The sequence below is a fragment of the Carya illinoinensis genome, chromosome 12 (genome assembly GCF_018687715.1).
Source record: "Carya illinoinensis cultivar Pawnee chromosome 12, C.illinoinensisPawnee_v1, whole genome shotgun sequence".
Classification (NCBI taxonomy): Eukaryota; Viridiplantae; Streptophyta; class Magnoliopsida; order Fagales; family Juglandaceae; genus Carya; species Carya illinoinensis.
In genome coordinates, this window is record NC_056763.1 from 15293078 (window position 1) to 15314475 (window position 21398).

General features: G+C 36.9%; 1 long non-coding RNA gene and 1 other non-coding gene across 3 annotated transcripts; one reads left to right on the forward strand and one right to left on the reverse strand.

The window, feature by feature from the left end:
* Positions 1–3656: 3656 nt before the first annotated feature.
* Positions 3657–3763, forward strand: LOC122290575. The gene has a single exon (XR_006236438.1). It is a non-coding gene; the product is annotated as a small nucleolar RNA R71 (small nucleolar RNA).
* A 13853-nt stretch (positions 3764–17616) lies between these two features.
* On the reverse strand, positions 17617–20209 carry LOC122289001. Of its 2 annotated transcripts, XR_006236070.1 has the most exons (3): positions 19773–20146; positions 18922–18957; positions 17617–17978 (listed from the first exon to the last, which is right to left on the reverse strand). It is a non-coding gene; the product is annotated as an uncharacterized LOC122289001 (long non-coding RNA). The 2 variants fall into 2 exon arrangements; XR_006236069.1 differs by lacking the exon at positions 18922–18957 and having other exon boundaries at positions 19773–20209.
* Between the last annotated feature and the right edge of the window lie 1189 nt (positions 20210–21398).

The following is a 21398-nucleotide window of genomic DNA, read 5'->3' on the forward strand; positions in this document are numbered from 1 at the left end:
AAAATTTTGGCCCAACACATAAGATCGCCATTTTTTGACAGCCAAAACCAAGGCCATTAATTATTTTTCATAACTTGAGAGTTGTAAGGCTTTTCCATGGATAGTCTAACTCATAAAAGCAATGGGTCAAACCTGTTGCATCAAAACAGTACCTTCACCACAACATGAAGCATCACAATGAATAACAAAAGGTTGAGTAAAGTTAGGAAGAATCAAAACAAGAGGAATGCTGATAGCCTTCTTTAGTGCTTTAAAAGTGTTTGTGGCTGTTTGGGTTTAAAGAAAAGAATTTTTGTCAAGCAAGGTGGTGAGTAGGGCTGCAATGGTACCGTAACCTTTGATAAATTTTATATAATATCTTGTGAGGCCAAGGAACCGACAAAGAGACTTAATAGCAAAAGGAATTGGCCATTGTAACATAGACTCAATTTTTTCAGGATCAGTGTGAACACCATCCTTAGATATCAAATGCCCCAAGTATTCAATCTCAGAACACCCAAATTGTCACTTGGATTTTTTTGCATAGAGTTGATGGTGCTATAAGATTCCAAGAACTACATGCAAATGCCCGAAATGCACCCTTTACTATACATGAGAATATCATCAAAGAAAACAAAGATGAATTTACACAAATATGGTTTAAAAGTGTGATTCATAAGAGATTGGAAGGTAGAAGGAGCATTAGTAAGGCTAAAGGGCATTATTAAGAACTTGTAATGACCTTCATGGGTACGAAATGTCATTTTTGGAATATCTACGAAATTGACTCGAATTTGATGGTAATTGGATCGTAGATCGAGCTTACTAAAAATTGTGGCACCATGTAATTCATCCAAAAGGTCATCAACAATAGGAATAGGTAACTTAGCATTAACGGTTTCCTTGTTTAAAGCACAATAGTTGACACAAAGCTGCCAACTACTGTCTTGTTTGCAAACTTAAAGGACAGGAGAAGAAAAAGGAATTTGGCTAGGTCGAATAATACTGGAAACTAACATATCTTGAACCAGTTTTTCCATCTCAGTTTTTTGGAAATAAGGGTACTGATAAGGACCTACACACACGAGTTTGGCTCTAGGCTGAAGAATGATATGGTGGTCATGAGTGCGAGAAGATGGTAAACCGTAAGGCTCCTAAAAAATAATAGTAAACTAGTCAAGCAATTTTGTGAGGGTAGGGTTAGTGTCTAGGGAAAGGAGTAAGGGTCCAATGGGGTCTAAAAGCTATAGCACCAATCCATGTCTGTCTTACTTCATAGCCTTTCCTAATTGCACCCCGTCCATCAATGTAATAGTTGTAGGTGTGATGCCTTGCAAAACATGTCTATGATCTGGAAAACTAAACTCCATTTTTAGTTTGTTAAATTCTCATTTATTTATCATGGAATTTGACAATTCCAGTGAGGAAGAAAAGCCCCAGGCTGTTGGTACTTCAGCCCTGTTAGAAGGTGCTCGCAGCAATCCATCTGGATGGAGTATGGCAGGCACGGATACAACCCCTGAAATCTCTATTCATGCACTTTGGGGATCTCCTAGTCCAAAAAAAATGCGCATTTTGGGGCACATTGGTGGCTGTGCTGTGGTGATTCTTGTTGATACCTACATAACTTTATGGACCCTTCCGTTCTATTTAATTCTCACCTGCATCCACAACCAACAATTGATATTACTGTGAGAGTTGCTAATTGCTCGACTTTATTCAGCACAGGCAGGTGGTTGGAGGTGCCATTACGAATGCAAGGTAACAATTATATGACTAATTTTTATGTTTTAACATTAGGGGGTTATGATCTTGTGTTGGGTGTGTAGTGGCTTCGAACTTTGGGGTCTATTTTATGAAAACAACTACTTTTTAATACCCACTCTACTTAGGCTTCCATCAACAAGACCACATGGATAACCCAGCCTTAAAGCATGCAGCCCCATAACAATCCCTCCCCCATCAAAAGACCTTGCTCTCAAGGTTAGGAAAGTCATGTTGCAATTTCTGAAATTTAACCCAAGTGGCTTCTTTGAGCCCTTGCCCCTTCCACTTTACCAACAACTCAGTGACTGCTCTATTCCCTTTCTTCTTCATGCGGCATTTCATAACTATTTCAGGTGTTGCAATTGTCTCTCTTGTAGCAACTAGTTAAAAACTCTACCTCTTCTTCACCAACCTTCAAAGTCAGCCTACCATTCTTAACATCTTTGATAGCTCTAGCTATGGCTAGAAAAGGTTGGCCTATAATGATAGGGATTTCAGTGTATTCTTCCATCTCCAGCACAATAAAATCAACTAGAATGATAAATTTCTTTACCTTGATTAGCACATTCTCAAGAACACCCAAACGATATTTCACTGATCGGTCAGCTAGCTGCAAAGAGATGGTAGTAGGCTTCAACTCCTTTAATCCAAGCTTCCTAGACATAGATAAAGGCATTAGTGAAACACTAGCACCTAATCACACAAAGCTTTAGAAAAATTAACATCACCTATAGTATAAGGTATAGAAAAACTCCCTGGATCTCTTAGCTTTGGTGGAAGCTTATTCTGGATAACGGCATTGCATTCCTGCATCAAGGAAATGGTCTCGAAATCCTCTAATTTTCTCTTTTTGGACATTATCTCCTTTAGGAACTTTGTATATGTAGGAATTTGTGCTAAGGCATATGTAAAAGGAATATTAATGTGAAGCTGCCTAAAAAACTTTCAAAAATTTCTCAAACTGTTGATCAGTTTTTTTCTACTTAAGCCTTTGAGGAAAAGGAATGGGAGGGACATAAGGTTCAACTGGTGATAGCGGGGATGGTGTCTTGGCTATGTCCTCAACTTCTTAACCAACCCTCTTTCTCACCTCTTCATGGTCCACTTCATCACTAACTATAGTCTCACCACTTACCTGACCAAGTTGCTTTCCACTTCTCAAAGTGACTGCCTTACAATGCTCATTTGGATTGACCTTTGTCTTACTAGGCAAATTACCCTGTCCACGAGAATTGCAGAAATTGGCTAACTACCCCAATTGCTCCTCCACATTTATATTGGAACTTGGTAATTGTTCAAACTTTGCTTCCAGTCTCTCAAATCTCTCTAAACTGGGATTGGCTAACTTCTCAATAGCTATCTCCCAAGGCTGCTTACTTTCTTGTTGGAATGGTCTTAGTTGAAAACCAGAAGGATGGAAAGGTCTAGAATTGCTACCTTGGTTACCTTGATCTTTCCATGAAAAGTTGGGATGGTTCCTCCTGCCTGGGTTATATGTGTTGGAATAAGGGTTGTTAAGTTGTTGCTATTGCTTGTTAAAATTAGACACAAATTGGGCTTGCTTTACAAACATACAATCAGAACTCATGTGAGCTCCTCCACAACAATCACAACTCAATACAAAACTAGAAACAAAATTCATATTACCCAGCTTACTGAACATTTTTACTAGAGAATCAAGCTTGGCATTCAACATGTTCTTGCCATCTACATCATACATACCTGGAGCTTTCTTAGGCATACCTCTTTCATTAGACCACTGATAATTGTTAGAGGTAATTTCTTCTAACAACTCAAATGCCTCTTCTATTGACTTACTCATTAAATTACCTCCTACAGCTACATCTAAGGTAATCCTGACTGAATGTGTTAATCCATTATAAAAAGTATGTGCATTCAGCTAATCAGGAAGACCATGATGTGGATGCTTCTTCTGTAATTCTTTAAACCTCTCCCAGACTTCATAAAAATATTAACCATCAAGCTGAACAAAACTGGTAATATCATTTCTAATTTTGGCAGTCTTACCTAGGGCAAAATACTTACTCAGAAAAGCTTGTGACAAGGCATTTCAAGTGTTAAAAGAGTTGGGCGTTTTGGAATTCAACTAGGTATTGGCTTTATCCTTTAGAGAAAATGGAAAAAGTTGGAGTTGAATAGCATCATCACTAACTCCATTTATCTTAATTGTATCACAAATCTCCAAGAAATTGGCAAGGTGCTATGCATCCTCAGCAGGTCATCCACAAAACTGCTCTTGTTGCGCCATCTGGATGATACTAGGCTTATTCTCAAAATTATTAGCATTGACTATAGGTCTCACAATGCTGGGTTGAGAACCATTGACATTCGGCATGTCATAATCATGCAACACCCTTTGATTCTGGTTATCTGCCATGGCTACTGCTTGTTCTTGCTCTAGCTCCAATCTTTGTCTTCTCCTTAGTGCACATACGGTTTTCTCAATTTCTTGATCAAAAAGCTCAAATAGGTTATAGTTACATGGCATACACTAACCATAGAAAATGTAAATTGACAAAAAAAAAAAAAAATACAGAATAGCTTAAAAACCCTAGAAAACGATGGAATTTGGCCTCGAAAGGGAGGGCCAATCTAAATGAATAATAAAATAGAAAAATATAGTCTAAATTAATACAGAAAATTATTTTTATTAATATTGAAAACAATCCTCCTACAGAAAATTATCTGTATTAATATTGAAAAAAATCCTCCCCGGCAACGGTGCCGAAAACATGGTAGTCCCTCACTCTACCACAAATGCATGAGTCGTGACAAATAGAACAGGGCAAAAAGAGTATCATTTCCACAGGGAGGAGATTCAAGTACCAATTTATAAAATTTTTTATATTATTTAGACGATCCCAAATTGTTGTGATTGACTGCAAATTTTTTACTTGAAAAAAAAATCAAATATGAAAGGTTCCTATGGCTTGGATTTCATCAATTGAATTAATATTTTGCTAATTACAATGACCGAATTCCCTTTTTTATATGATAACCTCTTTCAAGTTATAACACCTATATTTGTATTAATCTTATGTCTACTGTCGTGATTATAGAATTTAATATAAACTCATTATGCTCTGAGAAATTCTTGAATGTAGCTCATAAAGGTGTGTATTTATTTCTAAACTACACTATTAAGGTTTGATGAATTCATGAACTAATATTGAATTTCAACCTTTGTTACTTCATTAAACATCTTAAACATGTAATTTATGGCTAGTAAATTGCAAGAATGAAAACCGAAATCATCAAATTGCAATTAACAAAGGATATTCAATGCAACCATATTCAAATCATATTAAAAATTCAATGACTACATCCTAACCCTAGAATAAGAAAAATAGAAAATCATAACTGATAAAAAAATCCAATTATTTCTCAAATATAAATTCGAATTCAACATCCTTAATAACAATTTAGTAACTAACAATTATAGAAAAAAAAAAAAAGGAACTCTATAACTGTAGAAATCGCGAGCTTTGCTTTTCCTCTCAGAATTATAGCTGCTCCATTCAATCATCCTCTCCCAATTTCATGCCAATAATATACTTATATATGGTAGAAAAGAAACCCTAAGGTTTTTCTTGATTTCCCTTAAAAAATCGCTTGAATTTTTAGACTTATTTTGGCATCCATGTATGGGCTTTAGAAGTTTAAATTTTATTATCAGAGACAAAGTTGTAGCCCTTTATGATGGCTTTCTAACCCATCAAGAATCAAATCAATCGGATATGTGAGTAGAAAGTTATAGTCAAAATACTAAAGTATGTCTAGGCTGTCTCTTAGAGCATTGCAAATTTGAATTTCTTGTGGATTCCTTCTTTTCTTTCTTCCTTCTATTTTTTTCTTTTATTTTTTTTTGGAAAATTTTCATTTTAAAACCCTCCTTTCATATCTTCAGGCCATCCAATCCATTCAAAATTGATTCTCTTTTCAAATTTTAAAACAAAAGATATTCCCCATATAATGTGCTGAAAATTCAGAATTCTTGGCTTCCCGACTTATAGCTATATTTAGAGCATCATAATGACATATTTTCGAAACTAGACCCTTCATGAATATTTTATATCTCATTCTCAGTTTTCCAACGCACCTAAGCTTACTTTATTCTGACTTCGAGAACTCTAGATACAGGTTGAAAACCCAAACAGGGTTTGGGCTGCAATTAACTTCCAGACAGATTTTAACTTCTTTGTTTCTGCTAAATTTTAAACTTCAAAATGGTAGAACTAGATTTTGAGCTCTTCATAAAAGTTTTAAGTAAACTTCTTAGCTTTCCAACAAGGTTAAACAAAAAAAAAAAAAAAAAGAAAAAGAAAACCTGATACCGAGGTAGGTAGTTTCAGTTAGAACCCAAAAACCAAATAGTGTTTTAGTTTGACTAGACTAAACCAACTGGGATTTGCTCTCTAAGCCTAGCCCTCTTCACATCATCCAATTTCCAACCTAATTCAATAATTAAACACCTGAAAAATATCAAGAATTCCCAAGAATTAAATAAATGTAAAAGACACCTAAAATTCTAAACAAAAGAGCTAAGAAACATACAAAACACTCTAAATCAAAATAATTAGGACTATGAAAATGTGTGAAATAAATTCCACATGACTCCCACTCCCCCTCCAGCCTGGCAAGATGAGCCATCAACAAAGATTTTCCAGGGCTTCACGGGTTGTGCATATTCAGCCTTGTCGAGGAAGCCTATGAACTCTACCACAAAATCTGCCAACACCTACCCCTTGATCAAAGTATGTGGCGTGTACTCAATGTTGAATTCACTCAACTCCACAGCCTAGTTCATGAGGTGGTTTGATTCATCTAACCTTTGTAGGATCTTCTTCAGGGGGTCTCAATGAGAACTTTTACTTGGTGAACTTGGAAATACAGGCATAGTTTTCAAGTGGTTACTACCAAGGCGAAGGTGAGCTGCTTTATGTAGGGTAGGGGTGGCAATATGTGACACAATCCGTTAACCCAACACGAACACAATACGATAAAAATGGATTTGGGTTTAGCCTTAAAGGGTTAGGCTCAAAATGGGTTGACCTATTAAGACACGATTGTTTAACGAGTCAACCCATTATAATCCATTATGACTCGTTTAGAAAGTTTAATTTACATTTTTACCCTTATATCTAAAAGCTTAAAATCCCTACTCCCACCGCACTCTAACTCAAACTCCCTCATAATCTCACATTCATCTTCATATATATTGAGTCTCTCACTTAGTTCTAAGTTGAGTCAGTTCTCATGAGTCACGACCATCTCCCACACTTTCTATAGATTGTAATTTTGGTGTTTTTAATGTTTGGATTGTAATTTTAGACTTATGTAGTTAGTTTTATATTTGTGGGAGATGTTGTGATTTTAAATTTTATGTGAAATTATATTGATCTGGTCGAATTGATTATTTGGGTCAATTCAACCCCTTTACGTAAACGGGTTGAAATAGGTCAAAACAGGTCGTATCGTGTCGATATATTTTTAATTAATTCATAATAGGTCAAAATAGGCCGTATCATGTCAACCTGTTATTTTAATAGCTTGTGTTAGGGTTTTGAAATCTGACTTGTTAAGCTTAACAGGTTGTGTTTAGGTTGACCCATATTGTATAATATACATGACTTGACACGACATGAACATTACCCGTTAACACGATTTGCCACCTCTAATGTGGGGGTATCTGGCCTCTTCTCCTTGATAGGCTCAGCTGGTGTCATATACAGGTCTCCGGACCCCGCCTTTATCTTGTACTAAGGACGAGGCCGACGCCTGCAGGGAAATAGATAGGTACAAGACCAAGACCTTTCTGTACCTAAGTTGGCTAAGCAACAGAGGGTAGGTGAGGTACTTTTTAAGGGTGTCGAATAATTGGTCACACTCTTCATCTAGGTTTTGAGCCTTCTGCAGCACTTTGAAGAAATAGAGAAACTTATCTGTGGATCTTGACACAAAACGACTAAGGGCCTCTACCTGGCCTACGAGCTTCTGAACTTCGTTTGTGTTCCAAGGGGCAAGCATATCGAGTATAGCTTCCACCTTCTCTGGCTTGGCCTCAATTCCTCGACCGACGCCATGAAGCCCAAGTACTTCCTGGAGCTGACGCCAAAAGCACATTTTGCCTGGTTTAGCTTTATTTGGTATTGCCTCAGCACTGCGAAGGCTTTATGGATGTCATCCAGTTACTGCTCAAGAGTTTCACTTTGACCAGTAGGTCATCCACATAGACCTCCATGTTCCTCTTGCTCTGATCTTTAAACATGCGATTGACTAACTATTGGTAGGTGGCCTCTGCATTCTTCAACTCGAACGGCATGGATAAGTAGTAGTATAGCCTCCCGTAGGTGATGAACGATGTCTTCTTCTCATCATCCTGGTTCATGTGGATTTGGTTCTATCCAAAGTAGGCATCCATGAAATTCAACATGCGATGACCTGTCGTTTAGTCGATAATTAGGTCGATGTGGGGAAGAGGGAAGCTATCCTTTGAGCAGGTCTTATTTAGGTGGATGAAGTCCACACAAATCCTCCATTTGATGTTTGGCTTCTTTATTAGCACGATGTTGGACAGCTAGTTCAGGTAGTGGGCATCTTCTTTTTTGGCACCACGATGGAGGCATTCTTCTCTGCACTAAAGCTCATGCATTTCTATCTTACCCCCTTAGCCTTAGGGTCCACACTCAAGTGGTGTTGCATGATCTCTGGGTTGATTCCTTGCACGTCCTCATGACTCTAGGTGAAGACGTCCAAGTGCTCCATGAGGAGCAGCTGCATGGCATCCCTCATTTTCAAGGTCATCCAGGTGCTGATCCTAGCGGTGACTCAGGTCCAATAGGACCAATTCTAGTAGCTCATTTGGCTTCACCTTCTTAAGTGTGTATTTATCTCCGTATCTTGTCATCTGCTGGGGCACACTCAAGTAGGGGTGGGAGGACATCCTACGTTCTCTTCCTTTCTTCCATGGTGCTGGCTCCCTCTCTCCCTCTCTAGCACTACTAGAGCTTATGCACTCATTTGGCTCCGAGTTATCTCTCACCTCATTGGTAGTTTCATCAAGTATCTTCTTCTCCTTCCCTTCTTGTTGTTCTGTTACCACAATCTGTGCTTCCATATTTATTGATGTTGTTTCCTCATGTCACTGAGTCACCTGAGAACAAGCTCTTGCAGGCATATAAAGGACATGCAAAATCTAAGAAGATCCCACAAACGGTGTCACTGTTAATATTGTGTTTCACACATTTCATTGCTACCCCCAAGAAGTTTCTTAATGTTGATACTTTCTATTTCATTGAGCCCCAAGCTTGTGGTCCTCCTTTGAGTGTGTCAAGTCAAGGTCAATGTACGCAGCAGCAAGGATGGTGCATTGCCTATTTCTTGTTCTTGCTCAGGAGCCAAAATGAAATGCCTGCTACCTATTGTATTGGACCTTCGACCAGGCATTCTACCCTTGTCGAATCGAAACCAACCACCACTGTATTGCACTCAAACAGTTGAGCAGTCGCCGGCCAACAACTTCCATACACAGATATAGATTCATTCTTCGTACCTGGTCCAACTTCACAACCCTTCACGGATTAGTCAGAAGCCAGTCTTGTTTGGTAAGACATAATTGGACAAAGAAAAGACAGAGCTCTCATAAACTTGGGTCTTGGGTTTAGGCTTGCAAATACAAAGAAAACACCATGAGACGAGGCTGTGGTGGCGGCAGCTGGGGAGTCTCCGATGCCAAAGTCAGTATCGTTTTAGAGTTTTGTGCGAAAGAATAGAGAGTTCAGAGAGAGTTCTTTGTACCTAGGGATTTGCTTATATACCCAATTTCTGGGGGTCAACAGCCTATACCCTATGGCAAGGAGACATATCACCTCAGCTGTCCCCTTAGTTAGGTCCCATAAATGTGGCGCGGCTTCCTATCCCCTCTGCCTAGTTGTAGGTGCACCCTGTCAGTTTCCTCCCATCTTATTGTCAGGATATCAAAGGTTCCCCTGGATTTGTTGCCCACCTGCCATCACAGGCTTTTTTAAGCCTAGGTGTCGTAAGGGGAGGGCAGGGTGATGTGTCTCTTTTTTCCCTCCCTTTGTGGCCAGGGACCCTTTATGGGCAAGTGGGTCGTCTGGCTGGCCTGGCCTCCCCATACCTGAGCCTTGCACTTTGGGCCTTAGACCTGGGGAAAAATCCCCTTACAATTACATTCACTTTCCAAAAAATAAGTATATAACTTTTGTGCGTCTCCCTCTCCGAGAAGTTGTCTCATTCGATTGCTTGGGTAGGTTTGGCAAGTGGGATGAGACACAAAATTCTCATCTCATCTTATCATTACTGATGACTTGCAAAATTTCGTATTGCAGATTTAAAAGATCACTCGAGCGAAGTCAGGCAGAGTTGAATGCTCGATAGGACGCTCGAGCGAAATAAAGCAAAGTCGAATGCTCGATGTGCGCTTGACACCCCGCTCGAGCGAACATCGTATTTTGACAGATATGGAGTTTTCCGCCATCAGAGCATATAAAAGAGATTTTTCACCATATGGCCGTACTTTTTAACTGGAGAACACTTTTTGGGACAAAAAAACATAGCTAGAAGGATTCAATTCATCTTTTTTGGAGAGGGAATTCCATATATTGCACGTACGTTGGAATCATACACGTGCACAGACGGGAGAAAAGCATTGAATCATTTCCTTGAGTTTTTGAAGACGAGTTGCGGCTGCGAGTAGTATTTTTCAGCGTTTATTTTCTTCCAATATTCTCAGAACAATTATGGCGAATTCGTTTATATTGAATTCCATTTCTAGCATGAGCTAAATTTTATTTATTCTAGGAAAACGATGTAACCCAGTTTCGAACTATGCTTGATTGTCTATGCTAATTTAAGGCAATTCTCTGTTTATTTATCTGATTTATTCTGAGTTTATTACTTCTAATTAACTGGCCATTGATTAGATGATATTTAATCTTGTGATTTGCTATCGAAAGAGGGAATCATAGGGTAGATCTTGAATATTTCAGCATAGGTGAATATAGAGATTGAAAGACTTGTATGAACCTATATAGTATTTAAATCATTGGTCTTATTGTTTTTTTGCTTTATTAATTTGCATATTCTTGTGTGAATTGATGAAGAAGAATAATTTTCAATTGACTATCGAAAGAGACTGTTGGATGAATTAGATATTTGCTAATGAACAAAAAGAATTAAATTAAATTAGCTGGATGAGAAAAGCATAGTGAAGAATTAGGTGAAATCGATTTCCTAGAAGTTTTCTTTCCCATTAATTTGATCTTCGAACGTCAGTTTTATTTCCTTTGCGTATTTCTCTTTGAGTTGATCTTAGTTTAATTTGCAAATACAAAAATCTTAGTGATTCCTCTAGATAAAATCGTGATTAGTATAATTTTGGTATTTGGCAAAAGTAAAGTACCAATCCCTGAGGACGATACTCTTCTTATCACTTTATTATAAAACTACGATACTGTGCACTTGCAGTTTTGCACCAATCAATTACAACTTTTTTAAATTTCCACACAAAATATAAAAAACAGTTCAACTTTTTCAAATAAAAATAATAATAATAGTAAAAAATAATATTTTAAACTTACATTTAAAACCAAAAATTCTCATCTCAGTATCCAAACCTACACTTGTAATTCTGAATGTCCTTAGCAATGCAACCAAAATTATAATCATCACTTGACTACTTACTCAACTCATTTAGCTTGTTTATTAAATCTTTTTGTGCTGGTGTTAGCTGTCTATGCCCAAGAAGCAAACTTGTACTCCTAGGTGTCAACAACTTATGATTATGCTGTAGCACAATCTTGGACACTACCTATTTTTCTTCATCCTTCTTTATTGTCATCGTTGCCTTATACCCACACTTTGTTTCAGCAATCGCGGGTCTAGCTCTCTCTTTAAGTTTAGAATTATGGTGACGGAATCCTTCTCTCAAACACACATACTCAACCCCAATTAATGATCTGTCTATATTTGAAAATCGAGTATGATTTGTTTGAAAGCTAAAATCAGTTCATTTGGAGAAGGCTTTATAGCAACTATGTACTTCCTCTAGATCATCAAACTATAGCCCCATATATGGCTTCACATATGAAAATGACATCGTATTATTTTCCTTGTCGTGTACAACCTCGCCATCCTCTTTGAAAATTTTAACTTCATCGGTACTAGGATTACAATCATCTAAAATCTCAACATCATCTCCTCTTGAAGTACTCATCATTCAACCTAATAACAGAAAAATACTTGAATTATTTTCCTAAATATATATATATATATATAATATAAATCATGTGAATCATTTTCAAATAGTTCTGCTGTGGGACATGTCTCATCCGCCTCCCACATCTTTCATCTTTCTGAAAAGTCAAGGTGATTGAGACCCACTAGATCTTTCTCTTTCATTTGATTAAATTTTTGGACCACATGATTAAATTGTTGCCTCTCTCTCTCTCTCTCTCTCTCTCTCTCTCTCTCTCTCTCTCTCTCTCTCTCTCTCTCTCTCTACATATACATATATATAGGGGTCCCTAAGTACGGACGGAGCTCCAACCCTCTTTTATTTTCTATCCACTAGTTTCTAAGCCCAACATTGAAGAAACAAAATTCATCTCAAAAGAATTATTCATTCTTTTAACAAACAAAAAACACAAACCAAAAGTTCCAGTTTAACCAACACCAACAAAAAAGAAATTAAAAAAATTACAAGATGCTTTCTCTTAATTAAAAAGATTTGAAGAACTTTTTCTTATCAAACATATTTTGCAAGGGTCGTACTATTTTTACACATACATGCATGAAAAGAAAACACCCATTTAAAAATCTAGAGAATTTTCCCTACCCTAGCAATGAATTTTTTATGTGGCTTTGTAATTATGCCTCCACTAAATTAGAGTAAATAATATCAAGTACAGTAAAAAACATGACATGTTTTTGGGTGGGATTAAGTTGATCTAATTATCAAGCACAGACTGAGTTTCTAACCTCGGAGAGCTACAAATTTTTTTCAATCGATGGAGGCCCATGGGGGGCTTCTAAGAGACGGTTTCAAAGGGACGATGAAGGCCGATGAGGGTGGAGGAAAAGGGGAGAGAGAGACACACACACACACACGACTCAGAAAATTAAATTGTGTTCTACTGCATACGGATGTATACTCAATGTTGCTCAAAATCATATGTGGTAGCTATCTTGGTCCTTCTTTCCTCTAGAGAAACAATAAGGTGGTTTATCCTTGATTTGAGCTAAGGTGGTGTTCTTTGCTTCAAACCAAGGGTTTAGTCTGTCTTTGCTGAGAGTGTAGTGCAGGAAACAATGGCGATGGTAGAGGAAGAATTGTCTAAACATAGGGAAAGATTGAACCTGACTGATGAAGAAAACTCAACTTACCATGTTGCTCACACAAAGGAACGTGGAGTTCGTGGACAACACTGCATAACTGGTAAAGTCCTCTCTAAAAAAGGCCTTAACAATGAAGCTTTTAGGAAAACGATGGCCTTAGTATGGAAGTTGAAGGGATGGGTGAGGTTTAAGGAACTAGGGGATCAGAAATTCCTAATTGAATTCCAAAACATAGCCGATAAAGATAAGGTTCTTAGTGGGAGACCTTGATTTTTTGATAGAAACCTCTTGACCCTTCAAGAAGTGGATAAATCTAATGCTCTTAACTCAATTCAATTTAGATATGAACCTTTTTAGGTACAATTCCATAATATGCCCCTAGTAGCTATGACTGAAGAGATGGGAAGTCAATTTGGAGTAACCTTTGGACATGTTATCAGGGTTGATGCAGAATCAGATGGCTCAGCTTGGGGTAGATGCCTAAGTGTAAGAGTTGCTATAAACATTCACAAGCCTTTGGTGGAGGTCGATGGCTGAATTTTGAAGGAAAACAATATTGGATATACTTTGAATATGAAAGACTACAATCATTATGCTTTCATTGTGGAATTCTATTCTATCAAAGAAAAGGATGTACCAAACAAAGAACTGAATAGATGGGAGAAAGGGAGAAGATCCAGCAGTTTGGGCCTTGGCTTCGAACTCAACCTACGAACACAAATATATATCATTGCAGGAAGTATGGGGGTGCAACTAAACAGGACCAAAATCAAAGGAAGGAGGAGATAGAGGAAAGGAGTACTAGTTATAAGGAATCAAAGGTTGAAGAGAATGAGAGGCCACAAAAACAGGCAATCAGAAATGATCACCAAGAAATAAACAAGACATATTTGCATATTGAGAGTAAGGACTGTATGGACATAGAGGAAAAGGATCATGAGTCTATTGCCATAGAAAAAATTGTAGAAGTGAAAGGAAAGTCGAGAATAAAATTAGAGACAAAAGGAATAAACAAAGAAAGTAAAGAGGGACTGTTGGAACTGGAAGATCATATACCAGAAATGGAAAACAACCCAAAAACTGATGACTTGACCCAACTCAAATTATCTCAACAAAAAGAGGAGTCAGTGGTATTAACAACAGCAGAAATGGAGATGAAAGGGACCAAACCTAAAGGGAACACATAGAAAAGAAGGACAAGGGAAGCAAACTGCAACTCTCAAACATTTACTGAAAATGAGACTCTAAGTCATAAAAAGAGAGAAGGAAATAGTACAAAAGGAGAGAAGAATCAAAGTGGAAAGAAACAAAAAATTGAAAAGGAAAGGGAAAAAGCAGTTGTGAAACTAGGTTGGTGGAGGCGTGCAACCTCAACCAATAGCAATGATGGGCTTTAGCTGGAACTGTAGAGGGCTTGGCAACCCTCATACAGTCCAAGAACTTCACTTTTGGGTGAAGACAGAGGCCAAAGGTAATATTCCTAATAGAAACCAAGTGTGAAAGAAAGAAAGTATAAGAAGTCAGGAACTTAATGGGCTATGACAATAGCTTGTCTAGCTTTGTAGTTGAGAGTAGAGGCCTAAGTGAAGGACTTGCCTTTCTATGGAATAGCATAGATGAAATATACTTGGAGAATTATTCCCATAATCACATCTCCTTATCTTATAAAAGGGATGGATCCCAAACAGTCCTACAGTTAACTGGATTATATGGACACCCCTCAACCTCACAAATAGACAATACATGTCAGTTGATGAGAGTGCTCAAACCCACCAATGACAAAGCTTGGATCTGTTTTAGGGACTTTAATGAGGTACTACACCAGCATGAAAAACAAGGGGCAGCCCCAAGGCCTTATCAACAAATGGAAAATTTCAAAGAAACAATGGAATTTTGTGGCCTAAGTGATCTAAGATATAAAGGGACAAAATTCACCTAGAATAATGGAAGGGAGAGAGCTCAATTTATTAAGGAAAGACTGGATTGAGTCTTTGCTAACTTAGCTTGGATCAACCAATATTCTGAGAACTGGATTAATGTCCCAGCTCCACAATCTTTCGACCATTGTCCTATTGTATTCAACATGGGAAATGGAATGGAAAGAAGAAGAAGTGATAGAGGAGGTAGAGCCAAAATATTCATATATGAGGCCAGTTGGGAATTAAGGGGACAATGCAATGAAATTATAAAATCTAGTTGGAACCAGACTACACCATGGAAATGATCTTATGCAAGGGGTGTTCACAATAAATTTCAAAAATGCGAGGAATCCCTGGTGCATTGGAAGAAGCAATCCCTTGACAAACAATAGAGACAGACACAGGATAAGCTTGACAAACTTACTAAAATATAGAATTGTAACATGAGAAATATGTCAGCAGTAGTAAAACAAGAGCAAAAAGAAATAGAAGCTCTATTGGAAGCAGACAATGTAAGATGGAAACAAAGGGCCAAACAAACTTGGCTCAAAGATGGAGAGAGAAACACAAAATTCTTCCACAGAGTTGCAAATCAAAGAAGAAAAACCAATGAAATCCAGAAAATTGTGAGAGAAGATGGAACTAAAGCTTGCAATAGAAAGGACATTTCAGAAACATTCGAGTTATACTACAAGAAGCTATTTTCAACTTCTCAACCTGAAAAGATCCAAGAATGCTTGGAGTTTTTAGAGAAGAAAGTGGATGACCACAGGAACAGGCACTTAACAGAAGAGTTCAATGGAACTGAGGACAGCTTTAATCTAAATGAATCTATTAGATTCTACTAGACTTGATGGATTCTCAGCTATATTTTATCAAAACCATTGGGACATAGTGGGAGAAGACATAACTCAAGTTGTCCTAGACATCCTAAACCATGAAGGTGATCTGGCCTGTATCAATGAGACTTATATAGTTCTAATTCCTAAGGTAAAAAATCCTCAATCAACCACTAAATTCAGGCCTATATCTTTATGCAATGTTATATACAAAATAGTCTCAAAATTCCTAGCCAATAGACTTAAAACAATATTGCCTCAAATCATATCTCCCTCTCAAAGTGCCTTTGTACCAGGCAGATTAATAATGGATAATGTAATAGTGGCTTTTGAGACTATGCATGCCATGAGAACTAAAGGAAAAGGACAACATAGATACATGTCTTTGAAGCTTGACATGAGCAAAGCATACGATAGGGTGGAGTGGAACTTCTTAAAAGCTGCAACAATAGAGATGGGTTTTAATCCAATATGGATTGAATTGGTAATGAAGTGTGTTTCAATTGTGTCATACTCCCTACTCACCAGTGAAGCTCCTCAAGCACGATTTCAAACTACTATGGGAATAAGATAGGGAGACCCCTTATCTCCCTATCCTTTTATCTTGGTAGCAGAAGCTCTGAGCTCACTCTTGTACCAAGCTGAAGCTTCAAAGCAAATTCATGGATTCAAATTTGGTAGGAGTAGGTTGTGCATTAACCACTTGGTTTTTGCAGATGACAACTTATTATTCTGTTGTGCCAATGCATTTGAATGGGCAAGGATGCTTGATCTGTTGGACCTATATAAAAGAGGCTCTGGACAGAAACTCAACAAGGACAAAACCTCAATACTTTTTAGTGCAAATACTAAGACGATGACTAAAGATCACATACTTGACATGGCAGGACTTGGAGCTACTCAAAGCCATGAAAAGTAGCTTGGCTTACCTACTTTTATAGGTAAGTCAATGTTGCAAGCTTTCAAGGGAATCTTGGATAGAGTAAGAAGTAGAGTGAGCAACTGGAAAAACAAACTCCTATCACAGGCGAGAAACTAGGTATTACTCAAGGCCATCATTCAAGCACTACCAACATATTGCGTAAGGGTATTTAAACTGCCAAAGGCAGTTCTACAAGAACTTAATAAAGTTTGAAAAACTTTTGGTGGGGCCAACAACAAATGGAAAGAAAGTAACACTTGGTATCATGGAACCAAAAGTGCAGGAGGAATGGGATTCAGAGATTTCGAATGTTTCAACATTGCATTGTTAGCTAAACAAGAATGGAGGATTATGCAACAGCCTCAATCCCTGGCATCATAGGTCCTTAAAGTGAAATATTTCAACAAAACAGATTTCTTGAAAGCAAAAGTAGGGTCCAGACCATCATTCATATGGAGAAGCATTGGCTCAACTAGACACCTAATTGAAAAGGGATCAGTTTGGAGGATTGGAAATGGCCAAAGCACAAACATTTGGCAGCATAGGTGGCTTCCTAGTCCATCATCATACAAGGTCCAATCTTGTCACAACCCCACCCTATCATGAGCAAGGCAGTGATCCCATACCTGTTCTTTTCCTATTATAATTGTATATTATTATTATTATTATTATTACTATATATCTTTTTTTTTCTAATAAAGTAAAATAATACGTGACGGGCTTGAACGCATCACGCATGAACTCTAGATTTCTAAACTTAAAAAAAAAAAAAAAAAAAAAAAAAAAAAACACCTAGTAGACATACATTTACTTTCACTTATAAAGGACTCTTAGAGTCCATCATCCATTCATCCAATATAACTAGTTTTAAACAAAAAGGGACTCAGTCCCTACAGTCCTTACAAAAGAAAGCTAACTTAAAGTATGGGGGGTTTCTATCACCCCATCATAGAAGTTACACTCTTACCATCACCCTATCATAAAATATATATTGTACCTAAAGGTATCTTGTCTAAAAGTTAACACAATTAACCATCCCCATATGGCATCCATTCTCAAAACATAAAAAAAAAACATATGACATCACCAAAAAGACCAAACTACCAAGGGACTGCTAAACGTCTGCCCCTCCTTCCTGAATAGTACCCAGCTTTTTAGCCGCTTCATTTGTACCTGGATGTTTAAAACATAAACACAAAGTGAGTCTAATACTTAGTAAGCAGTACACCATGATGTTAACTTAATAAGCATCTAGTATTTTCTTCTGAAAACATGCATCCATAAACAATTACTAATTTTGTCAATGCTTTCATGCATAAATAGGTTAAGAGTTCAGTAATGCTTTCATGCATACAATTACTTCATACTTTTATGCATATGTTTAAATCATACTTTCATGCATATATTTACATTATACTTTCATGCATACACTTACTTCATACTTTCATGCATACGTTTAAATCATACTTTCATGCATACATTTACATCATATTTGCATGCATACTTATGCATCACACTTTCATGCATAACCTTTATTTTCATCTTTTACTTTCTTTTAGCCGGCACACTATTACCCACCATGTGTTGTAGCGGTCCTTTTGGACCTGGACTCCACCCGTTGCCACAGGTTAGGAATCCCTTTCCGTTATGGGGCAGCACTTGGTGTACTACCACTGCTACTTACCCGGCATTGCAATCTACCCAATCCTTTGGTACCCTTTCCATTCATATGGCCATTACCTATTTTCATACATTAACCTTTGTTCATTTCTTTTCTTTCTTTGCAGTCAAACATTTTCAGTAAATTTTCTTAGTCCGATGTATATGCATTTATTTTGGAAAAATAGCATTTCATGTCATGCTCATATATAAGTAGGACATTAGTTATTTAAAGGAGCATGTATGAAAATATCATGACTTAGAATCTACGTGCATGCATTACCATATACACTTACAAATAATTATAATCGATAGGGTGCTTAATAGGGGCTACCAAGAAAGGCTTGTACATAATATAGGTTTATTTACTCTTTATTTATAGGAACGTTTGAAAAGAGATAGAGAGATATTCTTTCACAAGAGAACTTTGTGTAGGAGCATGGTCATAGCTATTTACCTCGATTCGTTTCAGTTCTTTCAACGTCAGTAGGTCCTAATCCAATAAATAATAAGCGTGTTAATTATCATCTAACATCATTTAGGCCTCCCTTTAAACAAGAAGCTAAAATATTATAAATCTAACATTGTTTTCTACCCTTAGCGTTACCTCAAGTAACTAACCTCTCGACTAACCTTTACAAGAGTAACATAAGCATAATAATTAACATAGTTAACACATATTATTTAGTTAAGCATAACATAGAAAAATAGCTAGAATAGCCCATTAAGTGACTCAAAATCCTTAGCATCAAAGTTTATAATTAAATCATTTAACACCCCTTTTAAAACAAGTTTATAGGATTACATATAACCATAATAAATCAAAACACCTCTAGCCTCCTAAGGAAGAAAAAACAACACCACTTCCAAAATAAAACTCAATGCACAAATGCTCATACCAAAATTATTCCAAGAATCATTTAAGATTTTAAGCAAGTTCATTTGTTAAAAACCCTCTTTTATTTCAAAACATATAAAAGCACAACACCAACATAGCCTCCCTACATATTCGGTTACTCAAAACAGGCCATAAACATTTATACATGAAAGTCACCACATCAACGTAGCTCCAGACATATTCGATTACTCAAAACAGGGCATAAATATATGTATATAAAAATCACAACATAAAGAGATGCAAAACTGAAACTGAAACATAAGTGTTATACATGGTTCAGTTGGTCTTAAACAACATCCCAAAAACTAAATATATATATATATATATATATATATAAATATATAAGATAGTCCATGAAATTCGAAACACATATATTAACCATACTAAGGAATAAGTTAAGAACCTCTTACCTTCAATTTCTTCACCTCTTGGAAGATGAAACAAACTTTAAACTCCAAGCTATGAACAAACCCAAAATTGGTATGGAAGAGAAGTGTATGGCACGATCTGGGGGAGGGAAAAAAAAAAAAAATCTTTCTTTCCCTTGGAGGTCGCATGGCTTGAATAATGGAGAGAAACTTTGGTTTTCCTTGAGTTGGAAGATGAAAGAAGAAGAAGAGAGGAAGAACAAGAAGAAGGCGTCGGCTTTGGAGGAGAAGAGAAGAAAAAGTTTTCATTGGCTTATGGTGATCGACGGATTCCAAGGAGATAAGGACTTTACACTTAGTCAAAACTTCCACTGGAAGTTAGAAAAAAGGGACATCTTGGATAAGGATATAAAAGGAATGATTACTTCACCTACTCTTAGCTTAAGACCGATGGGTTGAAGAAAAGATAAGGACTTAGTTAATTTAATTAGACTTATCTCATAAGCTATGAAGTAGCTGACGGAAGGGGAGATCACTTTAGGACTAGTCAAAGCTTACCCAAAAAAGCTTGGTTTTGGATGGCTAAGATTAAATTTAGGGAGATATTTATTCCAACTACTACATCTAATGGTGGGAGTCATTTGGGTTGTTTCATAAATAATACAAATTTGAGGTCTTTAAACGAAAATACTATGAGGCTTTCAAAATCATGTACTTAATTTATTTTAATAACCCACATAAAATAAAAGCATATCCATCTTAAAATAAAATAATAAAAAATCTTTACCTTAAAAATATTTAACTTAAAGAATAAAATAAAATGATGTAAAGACCCACGTAGTAAAACTTAGGTATTACAAATCTACAAGTCAATTACTGTCGAGGGAGGCTAAAGTAGCAAATCTTATTAATCACTCAGAAAAACAATGGAAGAAGGACTTGATAAGGGAAGTATTTGAGGAAAATGAGGCTGAAACTATTCTTAAAATCCCAATTAGCTCCTATGGCACAGAAGACAAATTAATTTGACTCGGAACCAAGGATGGAGCCTTCAATGTGAAAAGTGCATATCATCTTAAAATGGAACTGAAAACTATGAGTGAAGGTCAACCATCATCTTCTATTACTAAGAATGCAGATTGGACCAACTGTTGGAAGCTTAAAATCCCAAATGCAATTAAGAATTTCATGTGGACAGCATGCCTTGAGTCATAACCCACAAGAATGAACCTGGCCAAAAAGAAAATTTGTGAATCTCATAAGTGCCCTATATGCCCAGAAGAGGAAGAAAATGTGGCACATCTTCTATAGAATTGTCCCTCAGCAATGGATGTGTGGAGTCATGCTGCATTTGGTTTATAGAGATGTTCTATTAGGTCTAAAAATTTCAATGAATTGGTCGAGGCATTAATGTCAAAATGGGATCAAGATATAATGGCTTATTTGCAATAATAGCAAGAAGCATTTGGTATAGGAGGAATCAGTTTGTTTTTTAAAACTCTTTTACTCACCCTAATGCATTAGCCAAGACAACAAGGAAATCTCTTGAAGAATTTAAAGCTACACAAGAAAAACCAACAACACAAGATTGAAGGACTTCAGAGATAACTAATAGATGTCAATCTCCACCTTCATGGGTTATCAAAATTAACTGGTTGCAAGTCTGAG